This window comes from Pyrus communis, chromosome 7, assembly GCF_041283825.1.
Source record: "Pyrus communis isolate YQ-2024b chromosome 7, ASM4128382v1, whole genome shotgun sequence".
Lineage (NCBI taxonomy): Eukaryota > Viridiplantae > Streptophyta > Magnoliopsida > Rosales > Rosaceae > Pyrus > Pyrus communis.
The window spans coordinates 13,354,019-13,360,462 of NC_142571.1; the positions used below are offsets into that span (position 1 = coordinate 13,354,019).

Here is a 6,444-nt window from a genome sequence, read left to right on the forward strand (position 1 = left end):
TACCACTTCTAAGTGTAGTGATTGCTTTGGCTTGCTCTTGGTTCCTTTGGAGTATCACGGGTTGGCTTGGAAACTTCCCAACCTCTCTTTGGTTCAAGGCATCTGCAATCTGCCCCAATTGTGTCTCCATTTTGGTTAGGGCGGCTGAATGTTGTTGGAGTGCGCTATTGGTGGAATGTTGGAATTGCAAGGTGTTTTGGGCTAACAATTTAACCCTGTCCTCAAGGGTAGTGGCAGGTTTTGGTTGGAAATTTTGGATTGGATTGTTGTTCTTCCATGAAAAGTTGGGATGATCTCTCCAACTCGGGTTATATGTGTTGGAATACATATCATTCCTTGGCCTTTGGTTGTAAGAATTCATGAGGTTCACTTGCTCTTGAACATACTTGGGGTAAGCTTCCCTAGATGGACATTGGTGAGTAGGATGGCTTGGTATGTTGCAAATGGCACACACTTCATTAGCTTTTGGCACCATGTTGAGCACGGATTCAAGCTTCCTTTCTAGGTTAGCTACCTGCAACAAAAGCTCATGATTAGAACTTGTTTCATAAACTCCAACTTTCTTACCCCCTAAATCTTTGTGTTGAGCATTAGACCCCAACATCTCATAAATGTTATATGATTCTTGAGCATTCTTTTTCTTCAATGCTCCACCTGCTGCATTATCCACAGTTGATTGACAATTTTGGGTTAGTCCATCATAGAAAATTTGCATTTGTAAATGAAAAGGTAACCCATGGTGTGGACATTGTATCAAGAGGCCTTTAAAACGCTCCCAACCCTCATTGAAAGGTTCACCATCATCTTGTTTGAAGTTGAAGATTTGTCCCCTTAATGTGGCTGTCTTTTGAGTGGAAAAGAACTTCTCCAAGAACTTCTTAGCCACGGCATCCCATGTAGTGAGGGAACCTGGTGTTAGAGTCATCAACCAACTCTTGGCCTTATCTTTCAAGGTGTAAGGAAACACTCTCATCCTCAAATTTGCTTCACTCACTCCCTGCAAAGGTAAACCACTCACAACATTGTAAAATTCTTTAATATGAGCTAAAGGGTCTTCATTGGGTAAGCCATAAAATGAAGGAAACATATGGAAATGTGAAGATTTGAGATCATAGTTTCTAGCTTCTGTGGGCAGCAAGATGCATGAAGGTGAATTTGGTATGATTGGTTGAGCAAAGTCCTCCAAAGCTCGAAGCTCATCTTCGTTGCCCGCCATCTCTTCTTCTCTTTCCCAATCAAATTGCTCAGATTCTTTACTTGTTGAACTAGGTGAATTCCTTTCCTCTTCCTCACGGCTAAAGGATGAACTTGATGGCACAAAGTTGTCCAAAGTGTGGCCCTTCAACCGTTCAATTCTTTGGCCTAACTCAACAAGTTTATTTGACATATACTACCTGAAACAAAGTAACACAAGTGTGAATGAAAATCAAGAAGCAAACAACAATGAAAAGAACAAAAATAAACTTAAAAATGTTTGAAAAGACTCAAGGGATGTGGAACTAAACGCTTAGAACACTTAAACAAACCTAAAACCCAAAACAGCAACTAGAAGACTCAAAATTGCCTAAAAACCACTTTCTGGGCAGTTTTGAGCACCTACACTAATTTGGACGAAATTGGATGGAAACTTGAATCAAAACACTTATAAACACAAATCAAAACACTTTCTAACTAATTTGGACAAAACAAAGACTCAAAGGACTCAAAACAGATTCACAAGACTCAAAACAAGCTAAAAACTCTCAAAACTGCCTAAAAACACAAACTGGGCAGTTTTGACACTAAACTCAACTTTGGACGAAAATTAGGTTTGAGCTTGACTCAAAATGCTTCAAAACACAAGATAAGACAGATTCTAAGCCTAAAACTTAACAAAATATGGGGGAAATTGGATTTGGACGAAATGCAATTAAATGGACAGATTATAAAGAAAACAGATTGTAAAGCAAATTGATGTAAACCAATGGATAATGGAATGGCTAAGGTCTTCTTTTCCACACATGAAATATATGCAACTTAAACCAACTTCCAGTTATCAATTCGACAATTTATTAACCTTGACACTAATCAAAATAGCAAACAAGCAAACAAACAATTACAAGGGACTGAAATCAGTCCCCGGCAACGGCGCCATTTTTGTTGATGAAATATTTCCTTCCTAATGCTAGAATATATTTAGTATAATGGCACAAGCAAGGGTGTCGAATCCACAGGGACTAATTGGACCTATGTAACTACTTGTTTTGCTTAAAACTCTAAGAAATGAATCAAACTAGTTTAAATAGGCAGATTTGAATCAAACTAATCAAACTATGCAAATTTGTTGTTGTAACTTGAAAGCATAAAAGAATGAAATAAACACAAATCAATGAATCAACAACCAATGTAATGAGATAGTATCAATGGAAATGAAACTAGGGATTCGATTTCACCATTGCTCAATTAAATCCATGTTTGTTAAGTTGGTTTATACTCATTCATCTACCTATTTCTTGAGTTTGTTTCACTTGGATATGATCAACCATATGATGTGTGGATTTGATCAAATGTCTCTAATCTTGAACCTAATTGTGATGTGCAACTTTGGTTCATAATCTAGAGTATGTAATGCACAAGAAACGTTCACTAAACCAAAGGGAACACTCGGCAGGATGTTTGCCAAGCTTTCCCTTCATTCATTCACAAATCCACCAATATTAGACATGATGTATGCTTTAATCTTGGCTAAATAACTTGTGGTTAACTCAAATGGAGATCAAGCATACAAATCAACTCACAAATTCACAATTATAACAGAGAATGAAGCAAGAACTAGGTAGACAAACTGAGCATTCTAACTTAATTACATAGCAAACTTTGCAAGGTTACATCGAATCCTGATAGGAGCATATTTAGGCGACTTACTTAGCTTGTTTTCGTGCATTTATATTGTTAATTCATAGTTGTTTTTGGCGTTTAAGCCATTTTCGTGTGTTTTTAGGTTCATGTGGCTAAGGAAGCAAAAAGATGCATTTTGGAGCATTTTGGAGCAAAATTGGACTTGGAAGGGATAAGTTATACTTGGAGCAAAAGGAATGGACGAAATTGAAGAGTTGATGTCACAAGGATTCCTACTTGAAGTAGCCACACACCTTCCACATTTCAGCCACATGCACTTGTTCCTCCATCATTGCACCAACAACAACATTGCACATGCACTCCCTTTAATTAATTAACCCACATGCACCCTTTATTCTTTCATCATTCCAGCCACTCCACATCCCTCACCAAGAAATCATTCAACACATGCATCCATAATCATTTCTCCACACCAAAACCGTGCACATGCATTCCCCTTGTGCAATTCCATCATTCCACACCTCCATGGCAGCCACCAACCAACCTAGCTGTCATGTTTCCCCTTTCATCATTGATAGGAGCATATTCATGCGACTTAAATAGCTTGTTCTCGTACATTTACGTTATGTTTCTTTAGTTATTTTAGTACTTTAAGCTATTTTCGTGTGTTTGTAGGTCCAAAGGGCTAAAGGAGCAAAAAGATGCATTTTGGAGACTTTTGGAGCACTTTTGGGCTAAGGACGGATAGCTTATGCTTGAAGCCAAAGTGTTGGACGAAATTGAAGACCTAATTGGAGCCAAAGTGTTGGAACCTTGTTCTCTTTAGTTTTAGGACATTTAAACCTTTCCTAATCCCAATCATGCCATGCATAACACACATCCATTCTAACACATTGTCATTGAACATGCATTTCCTTCATTAGTTAACCCACATGCACTTATCACTTATCATCACCACATATCATATCACTTAATCACTTATCACTTATCATCACCACTTAACCACTTATCATATCATAACCACATATCATATCACTTATCACTTATCACTTAACATAACATCCACCTACTTCACCTACAACATCCACCCACTTCACCTACAACATCCACCCACTTCACCTACAACATCCACCTACTTCACCTACAACATCCACCCACTTCACCTACAACATCCACCTACTTCACCTACAACATCCACTTCACCTACAACATCCACCTACTTCACCTACAACATCCACCTACTTCACCTACAAATGACATAGCCATATGTTCCCTCCACTACTCCTATAAATACCCTTGCATCCATTCAATTCACATCTCATTTCATACACAACACACCACAAACACTTCCATTCCTTCTCTTTGCCGTGAGTTCCCTTGTAATCCAAACACCATTTTTCCATTTCCCTATTAATCCAAACACCACTCCCCAAACTATTCACACCATCAAACTATCCTTAGACCTTGTGCTACAACAACGAGGAAGAGAAGAGTGCCTAAACGTTCATACAATTCAAGTTTGAGTTGTTGGAATGTTTAGGTGTTTCTTTGATTTCAATGTTTAAATTCAATTCTCTTTGTTTGTACGTATGAGGAATGGAAGAGAAGAGTGCCTAAACGTTCATACAATTCAAGTTTGAGTTGTTGGAATGTTTAGGTATTTCTTTGATTTCAAAGTTATAATAAACTAAACCCCCTTTAGCTAGGGGGTGATTCGAAATATATGTTTATGCTTGCATTTTGATTTGATTAATTCTAATTGCGTTTCATAAGTTGTGGTTCAATTTGTTTAACCGTTTGATTGATAACTTATTTATGTATGTTTATTGAGAGTGCACGCTTAATTTTCATGCATGAATATGACGCTAGAATATAAGTGAGTTTCACCTAATCGTTATGAACTTATATTCACAAGTAGTGGAGGTTGCTTATAAACAATCGCGTTAAATGAATTCTTGGCACGAGTTTCATGCTCATCATAGTAACGAATGCCTCGTCAACACTTATAGTTTTCATAATGCTTAATGATCTTTGATTGTATCTTTATTGTGCTGTTCACGTAAAGGACTTTTGGAGAATGTAGTGAATTGCGTTGCGCTAACCCATCCAATTCATTAACTTAAGGAAAACTTGACGGTTAATTTAAGCGGACCTAATTAACTTGGGGTGATGAGAATTAATGATTTATTGAAATGCAATTGGAAATCGTTTTATTATGCAAGTATAACATGTATGGAGATGAACCCCTTAGCTAGCATTCATCCATTCAATTCCATCACATTCATATTTACATTCTGTCTAGTTTATTAACTTGTTTCGTTATTTCAATTTTCGTAAAACCTAAACCCCCCTTTACTTTCTTGTTCTTTAATGCTTAGAATCTGTTTAGTTTATGTTTTAAAGTATTTTTGAATTCTTTGAGTCTAGTTTAGTGTTTTATATTGTGTTTTTATGTTTTTGAGTCAAATCCAAGTGATTAACAATCCCTCCTAATCCCCGGTCCAGAACGATCCCTACTTGCACCTATACTACAATTTGACGAAAAGAGGGTTTAATTTGTGCGCGTATAAATCTCGCACCAAATTTTGGCGCCGTTGCCGGGGATTAGCAAATTTGCTAATCTCTTGGATTGTTTGTTTCTGTTATGTATTTTAGTTTTAGTTTTTTATTTGTGTTTTGTTTGTTGAATTCAAATACTAGAGAAGAACAACATGGCACTTGATAATGCTTTTCTTTTGTCGCAGCTCATGGAAAGGTCCCAAATGCAAAGAGTTGATATATCTAATCTTCAATCAAGGAATAACGTGTTTTCCAATACTTACAATTCGGATTGGAGTGATCATTCAAACTCTATGTGGTGGGAACCTCAAAATGCTCAACAAGGAGGATATTGGCAGCCACCACAACCTCATATTCAATATGCCCAACCAAACTCAAGTTCGTCAATAGATTATAATCAAAAGCTTAATGAATTAATTTGTTTGGTGCAGGGCTCACAAAATCAAGACAATGAGGCTCAACAAGAAGGATATTGGCAGCCATATGAGGAGTTCTATTCAACGCCTATGCAGCCACCACAAAGGTTGGATCACTTGGAAAAGCAAATTGGGCAGATAGCGGAGTTCGTAGGACAATTTTGCGACCAAGGCAAACTCCCCAGTTCAACCATTGTAAATCCGAAGGGAGGATTTGAAGCACCTTTGCCGGAAGCACTTATTGCTCCTACGCCATCTAATTCAAGTAAGGTTGTTCCAATTAGTTCTAACCCCATTCCACCTAATATCCCTATTCCTTGCAGGTTCATGAATTCCAAGGAAGAAGAAAGTGAAAAAGACATCTTGGAAGACCTTCCAAAGGTGCAAAGTAGGGAATTTCATGAATTCATCAAAGGGGATATACTTGAGACAACAATGCCCAAAGAAGTTGAATTTGATGACATTGGACAAGTCATAACCATCACATGCAATCTGGCCAAGTCCAATATCCCTGAAACTTTCAAAGGAGTGGTGTTTGTCATTGAGTTCTTGTCAGACAAAACAAGTAAGTCATTTTTTTCAAATTCCATTACATTTTATACTAACTTGTTGTTTTTTATGAATCAGGCAC

At 37.4% G+C, this 6,444-nt stretch overlaps 1 non-coding gene across 1 annotated transcript; it reads left to right on the forward strand.

Annotated features, from left to right (window-relative positions):
* Positions 1-731: 731 nt before the first annotated feature.
* On the forward strand, positions 732-842 carry LOC148695746 (small nucleolar RNA R71). Its single transcript, XR_015964951.1, has one exon. It is a non-coding gene; the product is annotated as a small nucleolar RNA R71 (small nucleolar RNA).
* Positions 843-6,444: the final 5,602 nt, after the last annotated feature.